At 38.0% G+C, this 26,025-nt stretch overlaps 1 long non-coding RNA gene and 1 pseudogene across 2 annotated transcripts in view; both read left to right on the top strand.

Annotated features, from left to right (window-relative positions):
• The first annotated feature begins 650 nt into the window (after positions 1 to 650).
• LOC309863005 (thymidylate synthase pseudogene) lies at positions 651 to 2,119 on the top strand (annotated as a pseudogene). Its single transcript has one exon. The product of its transcript is annotated as a thymidylate synthase pseudogene (transcript).
• Positions 2,120 to 10,788: 8,669 nt separating this feature from the next.
• Positions 10,789 to 26,025, top strand: part of LOC309862901 — an 88,317-nt gene continuing 73,080 nt past the window's right edge. Inside the window, exon 1 of the long non-coding RNA XR_014310780.1 lies at positions 10,789 to 10,901. This is a non-coding gene — a long non-coding RNA (uncharacterized lncRNA). The remainder of the gene's footprint in view (positions 10,902 to 26,025) is intronic.

Below are 26,025 nucleotides of genomic sequence, written 5' to 3' on the forward strand. Positions count from 1 at the left end.
TTGGCAAAGAGGCTTTAGTTTCTCGCCAGGTAGGCCTCTCCATAGAGCTGCTGACAGGCATGGAAGCTGGCCTCCCACAGTGAGTTCTGAGAAAGAGATAGATAGAGAGCAAGACAGAAGCTGTAGTCTTCTATAACCTAATCTGGAGAGTGACATCATTTCTGTTGTATTCTCTGGTCATACAGGCTAACCCTAGTACACTGTAGGATACAACTGTGCAAGGGTGTGAATACCGGAAGGTAGGAAACAGTGATGGGCTATCTTGGAAACTTGCTACCATACAACATTCTATCACAGGCATGTTTCCACATTATAGAATATTTCCTATGGTATTCTTCTAATGGAAAATAATATTTAGTTTATTAATCAATCAAATTACTGTATGAATAACAACTAATTAACAATATTTAATTGGTGGATGCCTAGGTGCTTCAGTCGGTTAAGTGTCTGCTTTTGGCTCAGGTCATGCATGATCTCAGGGTCCTGGGAATGAGTTCTGCATCAGGCTTTCTGCTCAGCGGGGAGCCACCTTCTCCTTCTGCCTGCTGCTTTCTCTGCTTGTGCGCTCTCTCTCTCTCTCTCCCTCTCTGACAAATAAAGAAATAAAATCTTTAAAAAAAAAATAATAATACTTGGCAGCTACTTGAGCGCCATGCCCGCCCCGGGCTCCGAGCTGCGGCGCCCGTTGTCGCCGTCGCCGCCCGCGGCGCAGAAACTGACCGCGGAGCTGCAGCCGGCACCCCACCGGGAGCTGCAGTACCTGGGGCAGATTGAGCATATCCTGCGCTGCGGTGTCCGGAAGAATGACCGCACCGGCACCGGCACGCTGTCAGTGCTTGGAATGCAGGCGCGTTACAGCCTGAGAGATGATTTCCTCTGCTGACAACCAAACGTGTATTCTGGAAGGGTGTTTTGGAGGAGTTGCTGTGGTTTATCAAGGGATCTACAAACGCTAAGGAACTGTCTTCCAAGGGAGTGAAAATCTGGGATGCCAATGGGTCTCGAGACTTCTAGGACAGCTTGGGGTTCTCCAACAGAAAAGAAGGGGATTTAGGCCCAGTTTATGTCTTTCAGTGGAAGCATTTTGGGGCAGAATACATAGATAAGGATTCAGATTATTCAGGTCAAGGAGTATACCAACTGCAAAAGGTCATTGACACAATCAAACCAACCCCAATGACAGAAGAATCATCCTGAGTGGCTGGAATCCAAAAGATATTCCTCTGATGGCCCTCCCTCCGTGCCATGCCCTCTGCCAGTTTTGCATGGTGAATGGTGAACTGTCCTGCCAGCTGTACCAGAGGTCAGGGAACATGGGCCTGGGCGTGCCCTTCAACATCGCCAGCTATGCCCTGCTCACCTACATGATTGCACACATCACAGGACTAAAGCCAGGTGACTCCGTACATACTTTGGGAGATGCACATATTTACCTGAATCACATTGAGCCGCTGAAAATGCAGCTTCAGCAAGAACCAAGGCCTTTCCGGAAGCTCAAAATCCTTCGAAAAGTTGAGACAATGGATGACTTCAAGGCTGAAGACTTTCAGATTGAGGGGTACAATCCTCAACTGACTATTGAAATGGAAATGGCTGTTTAAAGTGCTTTTAAAGGAGGTATTTGAAGGCTATTCAGTCTGTAGGGTTTGAACTGAGTACCCAGGTGAAAGCTCATTTGCCCTGGAGGAAGAGGGAACTAGGTCAAAAATCTCTTGGTGACCAGCAGTTATTAACTTGTAAGAATATTGCCACTGACAAACATAACCTTGCCAGATCTCTTAGCAACAAAATGCCTTGAATTTGGTTAACTCACTGAGGACATGTGAAAATGCCGAGATGGGGACTAAGAGGAGAATAAAAACTGGAATACTCTTAAAACATGTACATGCATTTCAACCCCCATTTTTATGAAGGTCCATGAATTTCAGGAATTTACACATCAGCTCTTCCTTCAAATCTGAGCAAGTTGAATAACACCAGCATTCATTAATAACGTACAGTTGTGGTTATGAACATTTGAAGTTATTTGCTTTATATATTGCTATAATAAAGATGTGTTCTGCATTCAAAAAGAATAATAATAATAACACTTAATGGGCGCCTGAGTGGCTGGGTCATTAGGTATCTGCCTTTGGCTCAGGTCCCAAGGTCCTGGGATCAAGCCCCGCATTGGGCTTCTTGCTCCACGGGAAGCCTGCTTCTCCCTCTCCCACTCCCCCTGCTTGTTTCCCTCTTTCACTGTGTCTCTCTCTGTCAAATAAATAAATAAAATATTAAAAATAATAATAATAATAGTTGTGTCATATTGCTTTGGACCTTCAAACTCATGTATAAAGGAACATTATAAAGTTAAGAGCTTTTTTTTTTTTTTTTTAAATTACACCAGAATTTATTCATCTATCCACATCAGTGCTGTCCTTTGAAATGCTCACTTGGGTACCTTTGAACTTATTTCAGTGGTGTTGAGCCGTTGTCACAAACATGCTTGGGATTCTTTTGAAATTACAATTGGAATCTTGCAGCATATTACTTTTAATAAACTTAACGGTGATATGAGGCGGTTATGTTAACAAGTAGAACATATGTTGAATTTATTCTTGTTCTTCTGCTGTTCAGTTGCAATACTGAACCAGATGTATTAGTTAAAAAATGTGTTTTTGACACTTAACTGCAGTTTAACAAGATGATACTTCTTTGCAAAATAAGTCACTGTATGAATGAATTATATATGGGAAAAATATTGTTGATTCAAAGATTGCAGCTATGTGGGCTCTGTATGTGCCCTACCCCCTGACCTTAACCTTCCTGTACAGCCATTTGCCCAGTAAGTATCCTGAACATTTTTTTTCCTTAAGTGTAGTTCTTGGAATAAGTGCTATATTTATAGTATTTATATTTATATGAATTTACATCTGCCAAAGTATAATACTGTATTTATGTTAGCCATCAGTTTTGTTGGCAAAAGGAAATCATGGATTATTAAAGCAACTTTAGAGCAGAATCAAGTCTTACTTGACTGTTTCCATATGGTATCTGGCACATAGTAGGTCTTTAATACATGCCGTTGACTTAATGACACATTGAAATTCTGGTACCATAGAAAATGACACTTAAGCTAATGATACTTATCTGGCAGTCTAAATCTTAAAAGCAATCATACTGATACTTGGTGCCACTGTTTCCCTTTTTTTCAATCCTATGATGTTGTGACATCATAGAATTTCTTCCCTTTTTTTAGTCTTATGGTAACATTATTTGGACTCAAATAGATAACATGCTGAAAAATATGGACATTTCCCCATCTTCAGACTTCCCAAATAAAAAACAATCACCACCAAAACAAATGAAATTAATTAATTAATTAATTCTAATTAATTTAGAGTTTTGTAAAAGCTGGAATCATATTCTAACTTTCCTTGAAGTTGTATAGGTTTAGTTGTGCCTTTCCCACCCTAAAAACTGGTGCAGTTATTGATTTTCTCTAAGACATCCAGAAAGATGCATGTGTGTACTGTATATGTAATCATAGTCTTTTCAAACAACTACTCAGGGGATAGGATGAGGCAGTGGGGAAATAAGCAAATTGCTACCATTCTTCCAGAAAGCCAACGTTATATTAGCAGTTCTATTTTGGAGGAGGAAAATAATCCAATTTCAAGGCTGGCATAGGTATTAGGCTCATCAGTCACTCACTTCCTTACATGGGTGGCAGAAAATTCTGCAATTTCATGCCAAGCCCTTCAACAAAGACACAGCATGGCTTTTTGCTTTGCTTAGGTTCTTCCTATTTTAATGTGAAAATGTATTCTCCCAAAAAGAATTAGCAGCAGCTTCCCAGTATTAAAGCATTGAGGCCAGACCATTAGAAATAAAAACAGTACAAATCCTAATGAAAGGTATAGAAATTCCCTGTTGGAGTTCTATAATGAAAGAAGTCACTGGTGCCCAGAAAGAGTCCAAGTATTACGCATTTAATGAGGCTCTGGTGAAACTGTGGGGAAGTAGCCATTCCCTCAGTGTAAACGAGCAGTTTTGTCAGCATCATCCTCAATCACTGGCTATCCCTCTCTCTTTCTTTTAAAATTTAACTTTACGCCTACAGAAAATTTCACAGAGTAGAATAAGAACTCCTCTGATAGATTTTACCCAAATCTATCAAATTGTTTATATGCTCCCCTACTTCCTTGCTAGATCATTCTCTCTCCCTTTGTCTCCCTGTCTCTGTCTCTCTCACACACACAGACACACACACATACACCTTTTGGGAAATGATATGAGAATAAGTTTGAGAAATCATTCCCTTTAACGTGAAATACTTTAGTGTTGCGTTTCCTTTAAGTAAGAAAAGGACATTCTTTTCTGTAATCAGTACAATTATCAAAATCAGAAAAATTAACAATGAATTACACTTACCTAACCTACGGATCTTACTTAAATTTTGTCAGTTTTCTGACTAATGTCCTTTAGAGTTTTCTGACCTAGGATCCAATTTGGAAGGCATATTACATGTAGTTTTCATGTCTCATTTATCTCCTTCAATGCAGAACGCTTTTTTTGTCATTCTTCATCTTTCACGATTCTACATTTTTTGAAGAACATTTTACAGAATGCTCGTCAAGTTGGATTTTTGTCATCATAGTGATCATATTTAGGTTAGGATTTTTGGTGGGGATATCAGAGATGTGATGTAATGCTGTGCTTCCTTTGTGCAGCACATCAGGAGGCACATGGTGTTGGGTTGTTCTAATATTGACTAGTCTTTTGAAATCCTATCTTTTATTCTGTGATGTGAGGCAAAATAACTTCTGAGACCCTTGGACTCACAAGTTGAAGGGGGTCCTGTGCTAGTTATTGTCTAGTTGTCTCTCCATTCTTTCTCCTTTATTGCTCTGCCCCATACCCTGGAAACTAATTCCTGGGGACTGCATCTCCTGGGCTCCTCTGCTTCTGGTTCTGAACAGATTCGACTCATGGGAAATGTCAACAGGAGATCAAAGTATGGGGTCAAGGAATTTATTACCCTAGAACCTTCACTGCTTTGCTATAGCTGCATATCTTTAGCAGTAGCTTACACCCGTCCATGACCACAACTCCTGCTCTCCTCTAGCTCCTCTTGCCCTCTCAGCCCAGTAGTGGTAGTGGCTTCCTGCTGGTACTAATCTGTAGGTGCTTCAACATGCCTCGTTGATTCTCTTAACTTCCTGTACCTCTAAAAGTAGTCCTCTTAGAGGTAGAAGAAGATTCTTCATTTTTTAAGATTTGAGTTGAATTCTGTTTTCTGCTGGTTGATGAAAATATTCCTAATAGAACAATCTACCATTTTCCCAAACATTTAATTAGAAAAAGGAAATGTTTAGATGAGAAATAGTTAAATGTTTTAGCTTCATATATCCCAAGTTGATAACAATTAAATTAAAATTTAGTCCAAAGTATTATGTCCTATAATTATTCATTTGACTGTATAAACCATAAGTATTTAGATTTTTTTTTTCCAAAAAGTTAGAAGCTAGTAATCAAAGACAGGTAAAATAATTCTAAGTGGCAGAGCAAGTGCCAGTCTTAGAATTAAACATAAATAAATCAATATAGATATTGCATTTTGCAATTCAAGGTGCTTAAAATATGCGTTATCCCATTCCTTCTTCACTGTAAGATGAGTGCTGTTAACCTTGTTACCATTTAGGGACGCCTGAGTGGCTTAGTTAGTTGAGCATCTGCCTTCAGCTCACATCATGATGTCAGGGTCCTGGGGATAGAGTCCAACATCCAGCTCCTTGTTCTGTGGGGAGTCTGTTTCTCCCTCTCCCTCTGCTGCTCCCCCTGCTTGTGCTTGCTCTCTCTCTCTCTCTCTGACAAATAAATAAAATAAAATAAAAATACCAAACATTGTCACTACTTTACAGTTGTCCAGCTCTGAGTTATTCCTCCTCATCAAAAGATCAGAATCTGTCTCCCATGCTCTTTGTTAGGTCCTTTTGTTTCTCTAGGCTCCTTCACTCTCCTCCAGGGTACTTTCTTCTCTTTTTAACACCTTTCACTTTGTTATAGTCTTTTAATTTGGGTCTCTTTCCTTTCTGATGTGTTAACTGATAATTTAAGGTAATAGCTGATAGTAATTTAAGATGTCACCTATCCTGGGTGGGGGAGCTCTACATTCAGAGTTTTCTATTCAAAGAAAGGCAGCTTAAATGGTGCAATCACATTTGATAATTTGGTCTCAAATTCTGGACTAAAAAAATCTTATATGCCACCTATTTATAAGGAGAGCCTGGGCATGGCCATCAGAAATACAGAGAATATGGCATAGACCTTTCATGAGGTAAAGAAGATGGAGAGGAAATGGTTTGGGTTTGCTTCTTTCTTTTTTCCTGCAGACCTGTTTGCTTTTTGTGAGGATGTAAGGGATTTGGAGAGGTGGTCTCTTGAGGCGGTTGTGTGATAGTCTTGGTCTTAGCATCCTATACGCCTTTATCTTCTTTTTTTTTTTTAAAGGAAGAGAGAATTTTTTTTTAAAGAATTTATTCTTTTATTTGACAGACAGAGATCACAAGTAGGCAGAGAGGCAGGCGGGGGCAGGGGAGGGGTAGCAGCGCCCCCCCCCCCACCCAGCTGAGCAGAGAGCCCCAGTGTGGGGCTCCATCCCAGGACTCTGGGATCATGACCGGAGCCGAAGGCAGAGGCCCAACCCACTGAGCCACCCAGGTGCCCAATGCCTTTATCTTCTTAACAGAACAACGGGAAAGTTGACAAATGGATGGCTCCCATCATTAGAACATAAAAGAAGAGAACCATTACTCTACTTCCTGTTTCTAAAGAGTGATATATAAGTGAAAACCTGGAAAGCCACCTCCAAAATACTGCTGGGATCTGGCTCTCCCACAAAACTGTCATAAGGAAGATAGATTTGGGTTTTGTAAAGCATGTGTTTTATAATATGTAGTTGTCCTCTTGGTTACAACAGGTAATTTCTCCTAGGTTAGTAGCATAATGTTAAGTCATTAGGTCTAGTCATTGATTTATTCATGGAATGGACAGAGAAAAGAATACGAGATATTAGGTTTTCTTTTCTTCCTTATTTGTTAGGAATAGCAGCCACAGATCTTAGGAATAATGATGGAAATTCTCTCCTGTCTTTGCAGACCCAAGCAAACAAAAGCAGTGAGGAGATGATCTGTGTCCCTAGCTTCTAAGAACCTTAAACTGTGAGTTGCTCCTGGACATTGCATGAGGGAAATAGCCATTTCTATGGAAGGAAAGCAGGTCATAACAAAAGGGTGATCTAGGTTGTGTCTGAGAAGAGTGGGGAAGACTGATTATCAATGAGCACACTTACCGGACAACTTCTTCTACTCCTAGCCTGGACCCAATCAGAATATTTGAAATCGATACCTTTCCAGAAGATCTGAGCCATATGAAGACCAAACTTTTGAGAAGTATCTCTTTTCACACCTAGGAGAATGAGGTTTTTTTCTTTCACCCAACAGTGGTTAAGGCATAAACAACTTCCCATAGGGGTTTGTAGATAGGATCAATAGTTTTTTTCTTTTCCCATTACTTGATAAGAAGGTAAGTTTCTAAAACAATTTTATTTCTTACTGCTGAAATCTTAGTATATGTTGCTTTCATCCTTCATTCTTCAGCATCATGACTGAACACTCATTCTTTTGACATTGGTCAGTCCAGCCTCAGTTCCAACCCCAGGCAGTCTGTATTCCCAGTCAGTGTTTCTACATCTTATATTCAGCAGTGACCCAGAAACTGCTGTATTCCAAACTCAGCCTGTGCAAAGTTTTAGTCCTTCCTTTCCATGTTGAAGTTAAAATTTAAAAAACAGTAAATGGAAAGTAAGGAAAGATTAATTTAATATAAACCAAACAGAGGCGATACTGCTCATAGCTTTGCCATCTGGGGTTTTGGTAAATTAGATTTAGATTATCTTTTACAAACTGTAGTTCACCTTCAAAGAGACCAAATGCTATTTCTTGTCAGTTTTCTTAATTACCTGTCAAGCATAATTCCTCCTCTCTCAGCCTAGAACTGATTATAGTGAAAGAGGCATAAGCCACAGCTGATCCTGCCATCATTTACTAGCAAAACAAAGTGGTTAAAATCAATGTGTTGCTGCCATCAGCCAAATTTTAGAATAATATATTTAAGGGGCAACTCTTTTCTCCTTCAGAAAACTATATTGCTTTAGAGGTTCCTTATTGTCTAGTTTCCAGATCCATCACCCCCCCCTCGTTAAAAAATCCTTTACAAATGAAAAAAACTCCACCTATCTGAATCCAAGTACTGGTGAGTCATGGAGCCCAGAGGAGCACAATAGTCCATTATTAGGGTGAGAAGGTGTAGGTGTTAAACAGGATCACAAAGAACCCCTGTCCTCACTTTCAGCCAGCCTACATATCCTGGCTGTGAATCTCCATGCCACATTCAGGGTTCTTGGAATGGTGCTCATTTTAGTCTTATGATTCAGAGTTTATGCATATTCATTTAAAAGCTATAGGAATAGATGGTATACAAAAGCAGAAACCAAGATCTGAAGGAGCAAACATCTCCAGTTAAGGTGGGGGAGAGGAGAGAAAAAGAAATAATATCATCTTGAGATTTTCCTCTTGCTCCTTTGTGGGTAGAGTGACATCCACTTCTGGTTCCATTTATCTCTCACTTTGAGGAGTATCTGTGATTTTTCACTGGGGCAGTGATAGTACTGGTTTGGGATATCTCCCTATATTGAATTATGCCAAGTCCTTGACAAGTTATGAATCATTCTGTCTTATGTGCTTCCATTCACCTACCCTTGAAAGAGAGGAATAAAGAAGAATAATATGTAGGCAATAAAAATTGGGTATACACACACATGAACCTTGATGCTGTGACTTCTGATGGAATCAGACAAATCCTTTCTTGACCCTCCCCACTCATCTTGCTTGTGCCCACCTCTTACCTCACTGGGAATGGCCTTTGAGCCATTCCCGTACGCAAATGCTGTTGACCCTTCCAAGTTCAGCTTAGGTCTCTATCATCCACAATGCCTCCAACCAACACTCCTGGGATCTTTTGAATCATTATTGTACAGATTCTGTATGTATTTCATGTTTTTGTCTTCCATCTAGAATGTAAGCAGTCATTGGTAAATGTCTTTTATAGTCACACAGCAGTAAAGACAGAGGACATTTTGGATTCCTTAATAAATACTGATAGAAAGCGTGAGTTGTAGAGAACAATTAGGGCTAGGAGTTTACTGCCAGAAAAATGGGGAGAAATAAGAAGGGATAGAAGGAGTGGAAAACTCAACCTAAAGTCGCCCAGCTGACCATTTGCTTATGAAATGCCTTCACCTGTTCTTGGAGAGAGTGGAATGTATATTTGTTTTCCATATCCAACAGCTGAAAGATAAAAATGTCCCAGTTTAAATCTCTTTCTCAGGCATCAATCCAGTCACATCAGTATTTTTGGATTGCTTTCCTCTTGGGCTTAGTTCTCCAGGGAGTAGGCTGGGAGACACTTGTGCTCTTGAGCCCAGGGAACCCCCAGTGGGAGAAGCACTGAGAAGACAGTGTTAATGTCAGCATGGAAAAAGTGGTTCTCCACAACTACCCATCTGAAGGTGGGTCAGAAGGTCCCTACTTCACCACCTCCACCTCAACTCCTTCCAGGGATTTTAGTGACTGTGAGGTTTTCCTTGACAATGTTTTATTTCTGAAAGGATGAAAGAAAGAAACATTGCGGGCCAATGTCCAGAAAACATCCTGTCACTCTAGAGAAACGATGGTCTGAGCATTGTCCTTTGCCCTGGAAGGTGTAGCTATGACTGTGATTCAGAACTGATCTTGCTTCATGATGAAAAAAAAATATCAAGGCACAAAATCTTGGGATAATGACCATGAGCAAAAGCTATGACCATGAGAAGCTAAAGGGGAATTTTAGTTCTGATGAAAAAAAAGTCTTGTGATAAAAATAAGCAGTTATGAAATATAAGATATATTTATATAGATGTGGACATACATATATAATATATACACATTATATATACATGTATAATTTATATGTTATATATGTACGTTATATGATGTATCACACATAGGCCTATAGGCAGTTGACGAATAGGAGATGAGAAAATGAATTGGTCAATAAATTTGAGGCTCTGATGTGTGACCTGCACTGTGCTGTGCGCTTTGAAGAAGATCTGGGTGTCTAGATTGCCCTACCCTTAGAATTAGTTTTTAATAAAGAGAAGAGGCAAAATATAGCTTCATAAGAAAGTCTAACGGTCTTGGGTAGGGAAGTACCTCAAAGCAACACCAGTAAGAATGGAAATGTAAACCACTGAGTTGGGGGTGCACAGAATCCTATGTTTGAATGGTGCTGGCCCTTGCATATGGGAAGTAGTTAGTGATCTGAGGAGATTCTGCTTCCGAGTCATCTCCCATAGGGGGTTTTATGGCAGTTCCCCTGTTTAATCATTTGAAATTCCTGCTTTAGAGTTACTATTTAAGTTTACATAACAAAAATAAGGGTCTTACTACTGAAGTCCTCTGTTCTACTATTTTTAGCTCTTTAAAGCCTATTTTCTCTCTGTATACACAAAGCATGCCCTCCTTTAAACTTATTTCATATTTTAAAATTAACAAAATATTGTGACTAAAAACAAACCAAATATTTAATTTAATTACTTCTTCAAACTATAAATGTCCTCTCACCCTTTCCTGGTTGATAATCACTATATAGATGCATATAGACTGTAAACTCTGTGGAGATGGACTTTATATTTGCTGTTCTTTCTTCAGCTCCTAGAAATATCCAGAACACAACAGGGGTTCTATTCATCCTCTGTCCTGGAAGATGTGGCTGGGACTATGAAACTGAATTAATCATGCTCCATAATGACAAAGATCAAGGTACAATATCGATGGGGATGTATTCACAGAGAAGTGTCTTGGAATGTCCGTTTAGTCTTCTTTAGTCAACTCAGGGTGGTGACTTCCAGGGAGGAAGTCAGAAAGCTGCTCTTAGCAGAGGAGATAAAAGGTTCATACATTTCCATAGAGAGAGAAGGAAGAGTAACAGTAACAAGCCATTAGTGGCCATGTAACTATAAGATTGTTGTCAGGGAAACAGGCTAGGGCACTTTGGGTCTGAGGACAGAAGCAGGTTCTGGGTAAGTGAGAGGGGAAATTGTCTCCTTGGGGGATGGAAGTGAAGCAGAAGGGACACTGGCTTTGGAGTGAAACAGAGGATCTCATCCACTGCTTAAAACTCCCCAGCTTCTTGTTTCTTTACAGTAGGATCCAGAGTTCTTTCCATTGGCTGCACCTCCAGCTTCATCTCTTCTCCTGCTCTCTCTTTCTCGCTGTTTCACCCCACATCTCTACTATTGTTGCTCCAACACCTTGCACTCATCACCCCCACCCCACAGCTTTTGCTCTCACTTTTCCATTTGCTTAGAAAGCTCCTTCCCTGGAAGGCCTTTTTTTAAACTTAGGGCATTCTGGCCTACTCAGTCATTACCTTTCCTGAGAAGTCTTCTCTTCACACCTCATCCAAAAATGGCACCCCTTGTTCTGTCACTGTCCTCTCAGTCTGCTTCATTTTCCTTTGTGATAATCCTTATTCCCTGACTACACGGAGTATCTATATCTACTTATATATACATACATACTTATTTGTCTATTGTCTTTTCCCCTACCTGAATGTAAAATCCCTGCTAATTTACCAGGTCCGAGAGCAGTGCCTGGCTCATTGCAGGTGCTTATCAAATGTTTCTGGAATAAATGACTGAAGAGGATATGACTTTGAGTCCAGGTCTGGCTATTCAGTGGTTGTGTTATCTTGGGAAAATTGCTCCTTTAATCTGAATTTCCTTATCTGTAAGCCATGTGGATTACACCTATTTTACTAGATTGTGATAAGCCCTTACAGACAATCCCCTAGTACAGTGCCTGGCATATAGCAAATGCCCAATAAATGATGAATATGATTGTCAGCTTGGTTTATGATTTTAAATAATCAGCACTTTCCTTTCTACAGCTCAGAAGTGTCTTCTAGCCTAAATCCTGTTCTGTGACTGTTCTTGAACTAGGAGTGCAAGTGTAAATCTCCTATTTATAAGTGTAATGGAAATGTTTTTGTCTGGAAATGCCAGTTTTAGTGAGATGCTCAAAGGAAAAAAATCACAAATCTTAGTTTTTCTTAAAAATAACATACCATCTTTTCCCAGGGCAGGAGATTTGTTTTGACCTTCTTCCTTATTGTTTTAGTTTATGGGAAGAACATGTGAGTGAGTCTGCTTGTGCATGTCTTGTAAGCTCATTTCCAATTAGCCCCTGGGAAATGCTGGATCTATGAAACACTTCGTCCTTCTGAGAATAAAACCCTTCCCAAATGCCCTTGGAATATGTATTTATTTGTTTTGTCCTTCTGAGAATAAAACCCTTCCCAAATGCCCTTGGAATATGTATTTATTTGTTTTGTTTGATTCTTGGTTGTGTTGAAGGATGGTGACAGTTGGGAAATATTTAAAAAAAAAAAGAAATCTAACAATAGGACTAGATCAGTCTCTGTCAGCACACTGTTTCTAAAGAGACAGATGATATTTGAAATTGTTGTTGTGGAGACCTGGTTTATTTATTTAACTACTACATGTCTATTTTAAAAAAGAGGCTCATGAAGAAAATCTAATGGATGAGTAAAGCAGAATTTATGGCCCCAAATATATTAGGATGTGCCAGATAAGATTAATATTTGTTCCCAGAAAAATGTTTTATATCGTGTAGTGTTACACAGTTTGTGTTTATTTGAGAGTTTATATCTTGGGACATTAATCACAAGAGTTACTACTTTCTTTTAGCATAAAAAATAAAAAGAAAATCTTGGAGACATGGTCCTAGGAAAAATAAGGTAAAAAGGTGTGGGCTTACTGTAGAAGACATTGCTCTATAAATAACTGATACACAAATTTTCTTGAAACTAGAAAAGTATTGTATATGTAATTTCATGTTTTATGAAACATCAGTGAGAACATTATTTGCTAAAAGTGAGCATAAAACTGTAATGTTTCTGGCTTTGATGGTTAAAAATTTTATTTTACTTATTTTTCACTTCTCAGATTACTTAATTTTAAGATTTATTTTCTTTTTTATTCTACTTTCCTAACTCCCAAAAATAGCATCGACTTATCTTTTGTTTATAAAAACAATATCTGGTGGCATCCTGGACTGAAATTTAAGGTCTCACTGAACATCTACTAATTAATTGTACTAGCTGTAATGTTGGGTATAAGGTCAACTGCGATGCTGATTAACTGAGTGACTTTGGGTAGGCTTCTGTTCTGCTCCATGCGTCCCTTATTTATTCAATAGAAATAAGATTTTAGCTAACAAAACTAATCATTAAAAAGCATTTAAATAGCCCAAGAAAGAAATAGTGTTTATGTAGCATATTTCTGAAGAGGTGATTCCTTGGTTCTGTACTTGCTTTAGGGAAAGGAAGACAAAAAGACTTGGCAATTGAACTGTGTTCTGTAATATAATGGCAGCTATCAGGCTGGTGACCTCAGAAGATAAAAATGAATCAACAATGTCTTTGGCCCCTATAGTCCCTCACCCTGCTGGCCCTATGGAGGTATACCTGATTTTCAGAACCTTGGGTCCGGGTCCAGGGAGTTTTGGAATAGAGGAAGGTGCCATGATGTAATAATTTTCAGTTTTCAATGCTGAACTTCATTCTAGGATAATCATTATTGTGGAAAGTCAAAGCAATTCATGATCATAAAACAAGATAAATTAATAGATGACATTTGCTCATATGTTTCTGATGTAGAAACCAATTGTTTAAAAAAAAAAAAAAAGGAAACCATTTGTTTGTGCCCATACAACAAACATCACTTTTTGATACTACACAAGTCACATGTTAATAGAATAAACTAAAAAGCAGATAATTGCTGACTGTAGTATTTTGGAGGTGTGATGACCATTGAAGATGATTTGACACAATTTCTGCAGTTGTTGCCTTTGGTTTTGTCGTTTTTATTTCTTGTCTGGCTAATTGAATTAGCCTTGCACTTGGGCCTCTTTCTCAACAGCCACTCTCATCTGTCCTCTGCACTGCTGCCAGGGTGAGCTTCTCAAAACACAAGCTCCATCAAATCACACTTCATTTAAAATTCTGCACTGGCTCCTCATCGCTATTAGACTGATGTCTGAAATTCTTTAACAAGGTGTTCAGTGATATCTGGTTTTTAAAAATTTGTTTCAATTTGGAAAATGTTATTGGAAGGGTTGCCAGCAGTTTGAGCGTGTGTGTGTGTGTGTGTGTGTGTGTGTTTGTCTTCTGGGGATAGAGATTAGAATTTATCTTAGGGAGATCCCCTTTTTTCAGAGAGACCATTCCAATAATCACTTTTTTTTTCAATAATCACTTTTAATTGTGTAGAATAATAGAAGTAATAAGGACTTAGATATTATTGTTCAATGGCTGAAATTGATGAGATATTCCAAGTGAAAGTATTACAGAGTAAGATATTGTATACCCTATGTAATAATATAATACTATATATCCTATGTAATAGGGCATGTAGTCATGTATAGATGATATATACCCTATGTAATAATATTATATATCCTATGTAATAGGGTATATAGTCATATATATATATATATGATATATGATATACCCTATGTAATAATATAATACATATAATGAAAGTTTATTGATCCAGATCCTATGTGCCAGATACTCTTCTATGCTTTTTCTCTATATTAATTGATTTAATACTCATAATAACTCTTTTATGGTCCCTCACTATGCACAAAATAGAGACACAGAAAGGTCCAATAACATGCCCAAGGACACCTAGATAAGTAAATGGTAAAATTGGGATTTCAATTCAAGTAGTCTAATTCCAAAGCCCACAGTCTAAAGCGCTGTGCTCTATAGCTTCCATTATGTCAGCAGGGCTAGGCTCCTGTAGAGTTCAAGATATTCTTCCTATCCAACAATCTGGATCTGGTGAATTATTTTTCCAAACATTTGTATAAGGGAAGTACGATCTACAGCTCATGTAAGATCTAAGTAAGATCATGGCTAGAGAAATATGCTGCTTTAATCTCTTCAAGCCACTTTGGAGGAAGGACTAGAAAGGTACAGTACAGCCAAACCAAGTTGTTAATATCCACTGTTGGTGTTACTTAAGAATGAATCATTCAGATATTGAGAATTATCCTGTGAATACTTGTTTTTATCTTACTTGATCCTTCTTATTTTACACTTTTGAGAGTAAAAGATGGTATTTCATTTGGAAAGGTGGAATGTTCCTACTGTCAGTTGTTCTGGAGAAGATAAACCAAAGGTAGGCAGTTGAGAATATTTTTATTTTTAGAAGTTCTCACAGAATTGGGCCTAGACTGATATGCAGGAATTTGATACAACTCACTGCACCACCCAGGCACCCCCAATATGTGGGAGTTTGTATGGGTATTCCTCAGGTGGAGATTGAACTAGCCTGAGAACTTGGTAGGGATTTAAGGATTGGATTGGACCTCTGGGCTCTGAGATTAGCATTTGTAAATAAACCTATTTGTTATCATTTTTTTCCCCTTAACTTCCAAATTTTCATTGAAGTTTTGGTAAGGGTCATATTTAAGTATGGTAACTCTTTTCAAGGGCAGGGGAAGAGGTGGCAAAGGCCCCATCTGTCCATTTTACTCTTTTCCTGTTCTCCATATAGAACAATTGAAGTTTCACCCAACACCACACATTCTTTCAGGCCTTCATGCTTGACTTGGAGGCTGTAATGGTAAATTCTGTGTGTCAACCTGGCTAAGTCACAGTACCCAGATATTTGGTCAAACACCAGTTTATATGTTGCTGTGATGGTATTTTTAAAAATTATGTTAACATTTATGGGGCGCCTGGGTGGCCCAGTGGGTTAAGCCTCTGCCTTCGGCTCAGGTCATGATCCCAGGGTGCTGGGATAGAGCCCCACATAGGGCTCTCTGCTCAGCAGGGAGCCTGCTTCCTCTTCTCTCTCTGCCTGCCTCTCTGCTTACTTGTGATCTCTCTCTCTGTCCAATAAATAAATAAAATCTTTAAAAAAATTATTTTAACATTTAAATAAGTATACTTTGAATAAAGCCAATTACATTCATAACTTGAGTAAAGCAGGTGAGCCTCATCTAATCAGTTGAAGCCCATAAGAGAAAAAACTAAGGTTCCATGAGGAAATGGGAATTTTTTTTTTTTTTTTGAAATGGGAATTTCTGCCTTCAAACTGGGGCTGCAATACCAACTCTTCCTTGGGTTTCCAACCTGCCAGGCTTCTCTGCAAATTTCTGACCTGTCAACTCCTACAATAACATGAGGCAGTATCTTAAAATAAATCTCTTTATATACATGCATTCTCCTGGTTCAGTCCCTTTGGAGAACACTGACTAGTACAGAGGCCCTTGCATCTACCTCCCAATCCAGTTCTCCTTCCATTATACCTTTCTTCCAGTAGTTGGGGCTTACAGATTACTAAAAGTGTAAAGAAAGATGCTGTGCTCATTATAATGGAACTAATGACTCAAATTCTATTTTCAAATAGCCTTTCCACATAAAGAGTACTTGAAGATATGCATCTAAACACGTGATTTCAGAGGAATTTTAGGCTATCTTGCCAGTAATTCATTCCCAAAGGTTGTGGGGATGTGGTTGTTTTGTTCTTTGGACATTTTTTATCAACATTCATTGATTACTTATTATGTACCTCATTTAAACAGGTATTGTTTAAATGATGGGGATTCAATAATGAATAAGACACAAAAATCCCTCTCCTTATAAATATTGAATTTTAGTGGGGGAACACACAATGAACGAGATAAATGAGTGAAAGTATGATATGCCAAGAACAAAGGAATCTTGTACAATTATATAGATTGAGTGCATGGAGGGCCATGACATTGTACCCATCCTGGTTTATATATTTCTTTCTACAGTGTTCTGGCAAATGGAAAATGTGTCTTGGAGAAGGACATTTTTTTCTAATTTACACAAAGATACCATATGGGCTAGTGGTAGCCCTATTAGTAAGAGTGAGCACGTTAGGAGGCTATTGCAGACATTTGGGTAAGACTTAATCACAGTAATGATTCACAGTAACTCTCATAAAACTCTCATAAACTAATGATTCACAGTAACTCATAAAAACACAATTTATAATTTGTATCTTCTGTTTGGGCCTCTTTTTTTTACTCCAGCCCCATCTTGTACCCAAGTATTCAAATGTCTATGTGACATTCCACATGATGTCTAACAGACATCCCAACCTTCATATGTCCAAAGCACAGCTGCTGGTCTTTGCACACAAACCAGCTCCTCCTGAAGTCTTCCCCACCTCAGTTAAGGACAACCTAATTCTTCCAGTGGCTTAGGTCAAAAACCCTGGTAGCAATCTTAACTCTACTCCTTCCTTCACACCCTACATTCAATCTGCAATGAATCCTTTGCTCTTTCAAAGTATTTACAGAATTTGACTACACAATTTTCACCACCTCTACTGTCACCTTGCTAATTCATTCATTGATGGTGATTAAGTCTTACCCAAATGTCTGCAATCATTTGCCTTTTAATGGTTTATGATGTTAGTAAGTATATAACTTCTACCTAACATTTGTAACAGGCTGCCCCCCATTTCACACTTCTCTACCTTTTAATATGAACTGAATAAATATGTTTGTTTTAGTTTGCAATTCTGTCTCTGAAAAGCTTAGAAAATACTTTGAGCAAATTATTATTAGAAGTATCTGCTTTTATAAAATTATGAAATTAAGACTGAGTCAGGTTTTTAAAAATTTAGCTTTAGAGAATATCTAGCCACTGAATTTTCTTACAGAAAATTTGAATTTGACCTAATACGACAACTCATTTGGAAATTATTTTATGTGGCAAGAGTAAAAGTCATTGTGGTCAGTATATGCGATTATTAGCAGTTATCCTGATTTTAGGAGCTTATAAAATTTGCAAAACAAGACTATATTAGGTAAAAAAGTAGGAATATTTTACAACACAAAAGAAATTGCTCATCTGTGTCAGTAAAACAATTGTGAAGAGTGGAGGGCAGTTTATAGGAATCAGGTATAAATATGTATGCTGCCAGGGGCACCTGGGTGGCTCAGTGGATTAAGCTTCTGCCTTCGGCTCAGGTAATGATCTCAGGGTCCTAGGGTCGAGCCCCGCATCAGGCTCTCTGCTTAGCGGGGAGCCTGCTTCCCCCTCTCTCTGTCTGCATCTCTGCCTAATTATGATCTCTCTGTCAAATAAATAAAATCTTTAAAAAAAACAAAAAGAAAAATACGTATGCTGCCCAAACTCTCCACTACCCCCAAGTAGATTATCTATTTGCAGATTTTCATCAGTTCCATATGGGTAAAAGGGAATTGTAGTCATGGCACATAAATGTCTAATATCTGTGTGTATCAGTGCTTCCTAAAGGCCACTCTTACTGATTTATAGTTTTGTAATGTTTTCACCTCTAGTCCACCAACTTGCACAATCAAGGGCAGTTAAGGGGAGAAGATCACCGCAGGCAACTTGTTGTGTTCCAAAATAACAAACTCCATGGAGGTCATACTTTCTCAACTTAAGAAGTAAAAATCCAAACTAAATTTTTTGTAACAAAAGATGTCTTGTTAGTTTCCATTTTTATAAATTCACATTTTAGTCTTTGATTTTAAGTGGTAGTTAATCTACCTTAAATTATAATACTATGTTTAGGTAGCCCTAAAAGTCCACAGTTTAAAAAATTCAATGGTTAAGGTATAAAATTCCATGGTATTTAGTATATTCATAGGGTTATGCAACTATCGCCACAATTTAATTTTAGAATATTTTTATCCCTCCTAAAGGAAACTCAATACCCACTAGTAGTCAATACCCATCTGCCTTCTCCAATCAGCCCCTAGGCCACTTCTAGTCTCCTTTCTCTGTTTCTATGAATTTGTCTATATGGATGGTTTATAAAAATGAAACCCTACAATATGTGGTCTGTTGTCACTAGCTTTTTCCACTTACCATAGTGTTTTCAAGTTTCATCCATGTTGTAGCATTTCTCAGTACTTTATTTCTTTGTATGGCCTAAAAATATAGTCCATTACATGAATATACCACATTTTATTAATCTCTTCATCAGTTGAGGGATAATTGGGTTGTTCTCAGTTTTTGGCTACTATGAGTAATGTTACTTTAACATTTGTGTACAAGCTTCATGTGGATGTGTAGCTTCATTTCTCTTGTTTGTATACCTAGCAGTAGAATTACTGGGTCATATGGCCACTTAGAGTTTTTGAGATAATGCCAAATCATTTTCCAAAGTATAACTTGACGTTAAAAATGCTGCCCATAGCGCCTGGGTGGTTCAGTGGGTTAATCCGCTGCCTTCGGCTCAGGTCATGATCCCGGGGTCCTGGGATCGAGTCCCTCATCTGGCTCTCTGCTTCAGCAGGGAGCCTGCTTCCCCCTCTCTCTCTTTGCCTGCCTCTCTGCCTACTAGTGCTTTCTGTATGCCAAATAAATAAATAAATAAATAAAATGCTGCCCATACTTCCATTCTCTGTTACAATAAGTTTATTCATTAATTTTTAAAAAAGATTTTATTTATTTATTTGACAGAGAGAGAGAGATCACAAGTAGGCAGAGAAAGACAGAGAGAGATGAGAAGAAGCAGGCTTACAGTTTTCTCATTAATTTATATATTTTCTAGGTATCATATTGTTGTTACATGTATAAACATACTTTGCAAAGTTGTCACCTCAATCATGTTTTGAAAACACTGGAATGGCAAATTGCCACGTTTTTTCCAGCCAAACAAGTTTTTAGAGAACTGTTTCATTTCTCTGCCCATAATTAATTCAGTTTAAAAATTTTCAATTTGAATTTAATTTTATTTACTTGCTTTTTGAATCAGTACTAGAGCCCCATGGTTCAAAAGTCTGGAGGTACACTAAGATAGGTAGTATATTGTCTCCCTCCTACCTCTGTGCTATAGACTACTAATTTCCCTCCCTGGAGGCAACAGTGTTATGTATTTCTTATGTAGCCTTCCAAGGAAGGCATTTTAATTTGAAAAGAATAAACTTAAAAATGAGTACATGGGAATATAAGGATTTTGTCCTAAACTTGGTTTAGTTAATGAAAGAACAACATATGCCTCAGTGATGACTTTATTTCAAGGTTGAACAGGAATAAAGAATTTACAAGTTTAATAATTGTCTTAAATAGTTTGAGGACATAATCAAAGCAGTCTACTTCTCTTTAACTTTTAGCTTTGCCCCAGGAGCCAATCCTTGACCCATGACCTTCTGGTTATTATTTCACTTTTTCCTATTCCTGAGACATATAATCTGCTGATTTTATCCTTTCTAACAACATTTCTGCTTCAGATGCTTTGCTCTCAAAATCATTTTCAAAAGCTGGCTCCTGCCAGACTCCCAAAGCACATCTCATACCTTGCTGTTTTCTCACTCACAAGTTTGAGGCACAGACTTCCTTTCAGTCCTTGAACAAGCAGCTCTTACCACCTCAGTACCCTGTGCTTACAGGCTCTTCCTTTGGCAGGAAAGGTTTTCTTCCGCTCCTCTGGGACTGACACCTTCCTGTTCTTCAGATCTCAGCTTAAACATGGCTTTCTCTGGCCATCTTAGCCCCAATTCACCTCTTCTCCTTTACTCTCCGTTGCATTTGACAGTTGACTTCATTCCTAATAATTACCATGTACTTTGGGTTTTTTTTACTAGTTAATTGTCTGGAATCATGTATTCTAGAATAGTCTATGGTCTGAAACAGATTGGGCAAACTACAGTCCAAGTCCTATTTTTATATGGCCCTGGAGCTAAGAAGTGCTTTACATTTTTAAAGCATTGTCTATTTTTTTTTTTAATGCAATGGAGATGTTGCATCATGTGAAAAACTTAAATCTTATTTACTATCTGGCCTTCTGCAGAAAATTTTGTGGATTCTTGGTCTAAAACAATGGTTTCCAAAAGGCACTGTGTACAGTCCGAAGGATGTACAAGATAAACTAGTGGGATCTTTTCTCTCTTTTTTTTTAAAGATTTATTTATTTGAGAGAGGGAGAGAGAGAGAAAAAGAGGGAGAGCACATGAGCTTGGGGCAGGGGGCGGAGGAGGTGCGTAGAGGAAGAGGGAAAGAGAGAATCCTCAAGGAGCACAGAGCCCAAAATGGGGCTCAATCTAAGGACCCTGAAATCCTGACCTGAGTCAAAACCAATAGTTGGATGCTTAACTGTCTGAGCCACCCAGGCATCCCAATCTAGTGGGACCTTAACTATTTATTCTTTTGTTCTTTTGAAGTTTTTATTTTGTACATTTTATAAAGTACATAATTTATATATTGTAGTACATGCATATAATTTATAAATTAATATATATCTTTATGTATTGGGGTAATTGCTCAGAAATTTTTTCATAATGAGCTTTTGATAAAAATTATAAAGGCAGCTAATACTAATATGTATTGTTTATGAGCACAAAATCACATTCTCTCCTTCTGTATTCTCATCACCTAATATACAATTTTTTTTTAAAGATTTTATTTATTTGACAGACAGAGATCCCAAGTAGGCAGAGAGGCAGGCAGAAAGAGAGGGGGAAGCGGGCTCCCTGCTGAACAGAGAGCCAGATGTGGGGCTTGATCCCAGGACCCTGAGATCATGATCTGAGCTGAAGGCAGAGGCTTAATCCACTGAGCCACCCATGCACCACTACAATTTATTTTTTGAAAGAATGATAGCAGCAGACTTATTATTTATTGAGCATATACTAAATTTAGACATTAACTAAGCTATCCGTATACAATATCTTCTTTAATGGTCACAACTATGCTATGACCTAGATCTTGTTACCCATATTTTACAAAAGAGGAAATTGAAGCCCAGAGAGATCAAACAACTTCCTGAAGGTCTTAGTTGCTAATAAAAGGTGGAAGTCAAGTTTAGCTGCCTGTCCGAATCTAAAGCCAGTGGTTTTCTCTAATTTCATTCCTTTGGATTCTTTGCATCAGAATGCAGTCATATTTTTGAACCCTTTATGCCTTGAATATTGGCTTAGAAGAATTAACCAAGTTTTCCACAGCAGTCAGTAGGTAAGAAGAGACATGCATATTTCTAATAGAAGAGGTCACCTGCAATGGTTTGTTATAAGCTCTTTAAGTTAGAATTCACATATACGAATTTAATTATGATTCTACAGTTTACTAGATAAATCATTTAACTTTTATGAGCTAATTTCTCATCTATAAATTGGAGCTAATAATAACATTTACCAGAGGTAGTTTTGAGAATTAAATGCATGTGAAAGTGATTGCATACTAAGGTCCATAAAATAATTAGTCCTTCTTCTTTAGCCTTCTATAACTGTAGTAGCACACTTTTTTGATGTCATAGTTTTGGCTGTAAAATGGTTTGCTTAACAAACCACCAAGGTAACTATTTGAAGGAGAAGCATCATTCTGGCACAAGAAAGAATAAGAGTACAGGTCTAAATTTGGCACTGTATTTCTAGGCTTTTTATAAACCCAAATTTATTTGATCTTAGTTGAAAATGCACATGGCTACTATCTGTGGTGCAGATTTAAGAGAGAAAACTGTAGTATTATTTATCAGCATCTCCTTTGCCCACATATTGGAACTTGGAAGAACATTATGTTTTAATTGTCTCATTGATTAACATTAGAATTACATTGGAAGTTATCGTTTAATTTAGATTTTTTCCAGTGTGAAACTTTTTTTCAGTTTTAAACTTAAAATTCTTTAAGATTCCTTTGTAAAAACCACAGCTCTTTCAGGTAATTTTTATAATAAATTATAAAATAAAACCCAAAGAATATACCACATTTTCACTTCAAATAAAGTCTTTCACGCTTTTTAAATACTGAACTCCCGGGACACCTGGGTGGCTCAGTTGGTTAAGCAGCTGCCTTCGGCTTGGGTCATGATCCCAGTGTCCTGGGATGGAGTCCCATATCAGGCTCCTTTCTCTGCGGGGGGCCTGCTTCTCCCTCTGACTCTGTCTGCCTGTGCTCGCTCTCGCTCGCTCTCTCTGACAAATAAATAAATTTAAAAAAAAATCTTAAAAAAAAATACTCAACTCCCATGGCCATAAACTAAATCTGAAATAAAAACCCACATCCAATCATTCTCACAGAGTTCTGAAGTTTTGCCGTGGACTTTTTATCTTTTTGTTTCTCCAGCGAAGTGTCTTCTGGCTTTTCTTCCTCAACATCCTTTTGCGTTAGATACAAGGACATAATTTTCTCTTAAAAAACTGTTTTTCTACCTCTAGTTTTCAAGACTTGTTTAGGAACTCTCAGTGCATGTATTATGTTTACCAAAGCTTGTAAATATTTATAGATCCCTCTTTCCTCTAAATGGTTTTACCAATTATTGCCTGATGGTCCATTTACCAATGAATCATGTACTGCTTGTGACAAATTTTCCCTTTTAACTTAAACTATTATTTTATTGCTACTTAATTTTACATGACTTTGTCTTATTTTCTCTAATTGCATTTCAGAGTCCTTAAAGACCAGATCCACTTGCTTATTTTTGAACCCCACAGTGTGGAGCAGAAAACCTAACAGTAGCATACCATTTGGTATCTGACCTCAACTGAGCTTTAAACACAGCTCTTCTTTTATTACTTGTGTGACTCTGGTTAACCCTATTACCTTGATGAGCCAGTTTTGCCATCTGTAAACAGCAACGATAATACCACCTTGTGTCGTTATTAATTGGACTGAATTGTATGCTCCAGGGCTGCCGTCCATGTAGACTGTGATGTGCATGGCACTGCCTAATACATATTAGACACCCAATACATTCCAGTTATTACTGCTATTACTAAATCCCTTTCACCTGTTTTTTTCTGTGGGTTTGTTTTTGGTTTTGTTTTTAGATTTTACTTACTTATTTGAGAGAGAGAGAGAGAGAGTGCACATGTGCTGGGAGGAGGGGCAGAGGGAGAAAGGAAACAGACTCCCCCCTGAGGTTAGGACCTGAGCCAAAGGCAGACTTAACCCACTGAGCCACCCAGTGTCCCACCATTCACTTGATTTTTAAACTATAGAGAAGACACGCCCAGCAGAGGCAAAGTTGAACAGTGTGTAAGTTGGCAGTGAAAGAGCTACCTTTGGCTCAGGCTTCAAATCTCCATATAGATTTTAATTCTGCTGAGGGATGAATCAGCTGCTTTGTGAAGCTGCACTACTTATTGTCTCAGTAAGTTCCCTGTAAATAATCAATTCTATCTCTCTTTCCTATTACATGAGGTTGAGAGATGGAAGAGAAAGGAACTATTGAGACCCTGACCCTCTGACCATGATCTCTTCTCTAGTCTGTCCTTATAGGTTTGGTGATATCTGCCTGTGCCACTGAGAAAAGATAGGCAAAGGCTTACAGTGAGGTCTGGGCATTTTCAGACATTTGGAATGTGATGACATTCCGATTCTTGATCAGTTTATATGGTTAGCAGTTGGTTTAGCTCATCACAGCAAAGAGAATATAGTTTGGATGGGATTTAGGACCTAGTGAACGAAATATCGGATATTTACTACAGGTGGGTTTTTATTTAAAAAAAAATTTTTTTTTCTTACATACAAGTGTTTCATCCATTTTGAGTTTCTTTTTGTGTATGGTATAAGAGTGATTCAGTGTCATTCTTTTGTATGTGGCTGTCCAATATCCCCAAGTCCATTTATTGAAGAGACTATCTTTCCCCCACTGTTTATTACTGCATCCTTTGCCATAGATTAATTGACAATTTTTTTTCAAATACATAGAATTTTTATTATAGCTTTTTGTTATTAGTTTCTTTTTTAAAAATTTTTTTATTTTTTATAAACATATATTTTTATCCCCAGGGGTACAGGTCTGTGAATCACCAGGTTTACACACTTCACAGCACTCACCAAAGCACATACCCTCCCCAATGTCCATAATCCCACCCCCTTCTCCCAAACCCCCTCCCCCCAGCAACCCTCAGTTTGTTTTGTGAGATTAAGAGTCACTTAATCTCATTTATTTATTTATTTATTTATTTATTTTACAGAGATCACAAGTGGTCAGAGAGGCAGGGGGTGGGGAGGGAAGCAGGCTCCCCGCTGAGCAGAGAGCCCAATGTGGGGCTCTATCCCAGGACCCTGAGATCATGACCTGAGCTGAAGGCAGAGGCTTAACCACTGAGCCACCCTGGTGTCCCTACAGGTGGATTTTTAATAAGTACTAAGGAGATTCTAGAAATTGTTTTAAAGTCCTAAAGATGGTCTTTGTTTAGCTGAAGAAAAGGAAAGAAGGTGTCTTTGAATAATTCTTCAGAAATGTAGAGTAAGTGACTTTGGTGGAGCAGGCAGAGGGGTTACATGGAATTAGATTAATGTCATCAGTGCAATGTATGAAAGAAACTATAATGCTATTAAGCAGTTGCTAAGAGCAAATTACAGGAAAATATTAACTGGTTAATAGAATCATAGGATAATAGAGCTAAAGGCACTCCCGGAGATGATCTGGCCCAGGCTCTATCTTCAAGCAAAGAATATCTAAATTATCCAGGACAGAGCTCATTCACACCTCAAATTGCTCACAAAGGATAGAGAGGCCTCCATTTTTTTTTTTTTTTTTTTTTTTTTTTTGGTAACCCATATGATTAATTCCTCACCCTGAGAGTAAAAAAAAAAAAAAAAAAAAAAAAAAAAAAAATCTCATCCATACCCAACTTAAAATTCAGATGGCTTAATTTGTATTTTCTTTTCCACAAGCAACCACAGACTGATTCTTTTCGTAATGGTGTCATGTAGGTGGATGACAAAAAGCAGGCTCAACTTTTCTTCTCTTATTATGCATGTTCTTTGTCTAGAAAAAGCATTGAATTTTATTCCTTCAACAGATATTTATTAAGGATGAAGCTCTGCCAGGAGCCAAGGATGCAACAGTGAGAAAAATGGGATCACTGCCCTTAAACCTTGTGCAGCCTGCTG

This window comes from Mustela nivalis (assembly GCF_964662115.1).
Source record: "Mustela nivalis genome assembly, chromosome: 4".
In the NCBI taxonomy this organism is placed as follows: Eukaryota; Metazoa; Chordata; class Mammalia; order Carnivora; family Mustelidae; genus Mustela; species Mustela nivalis.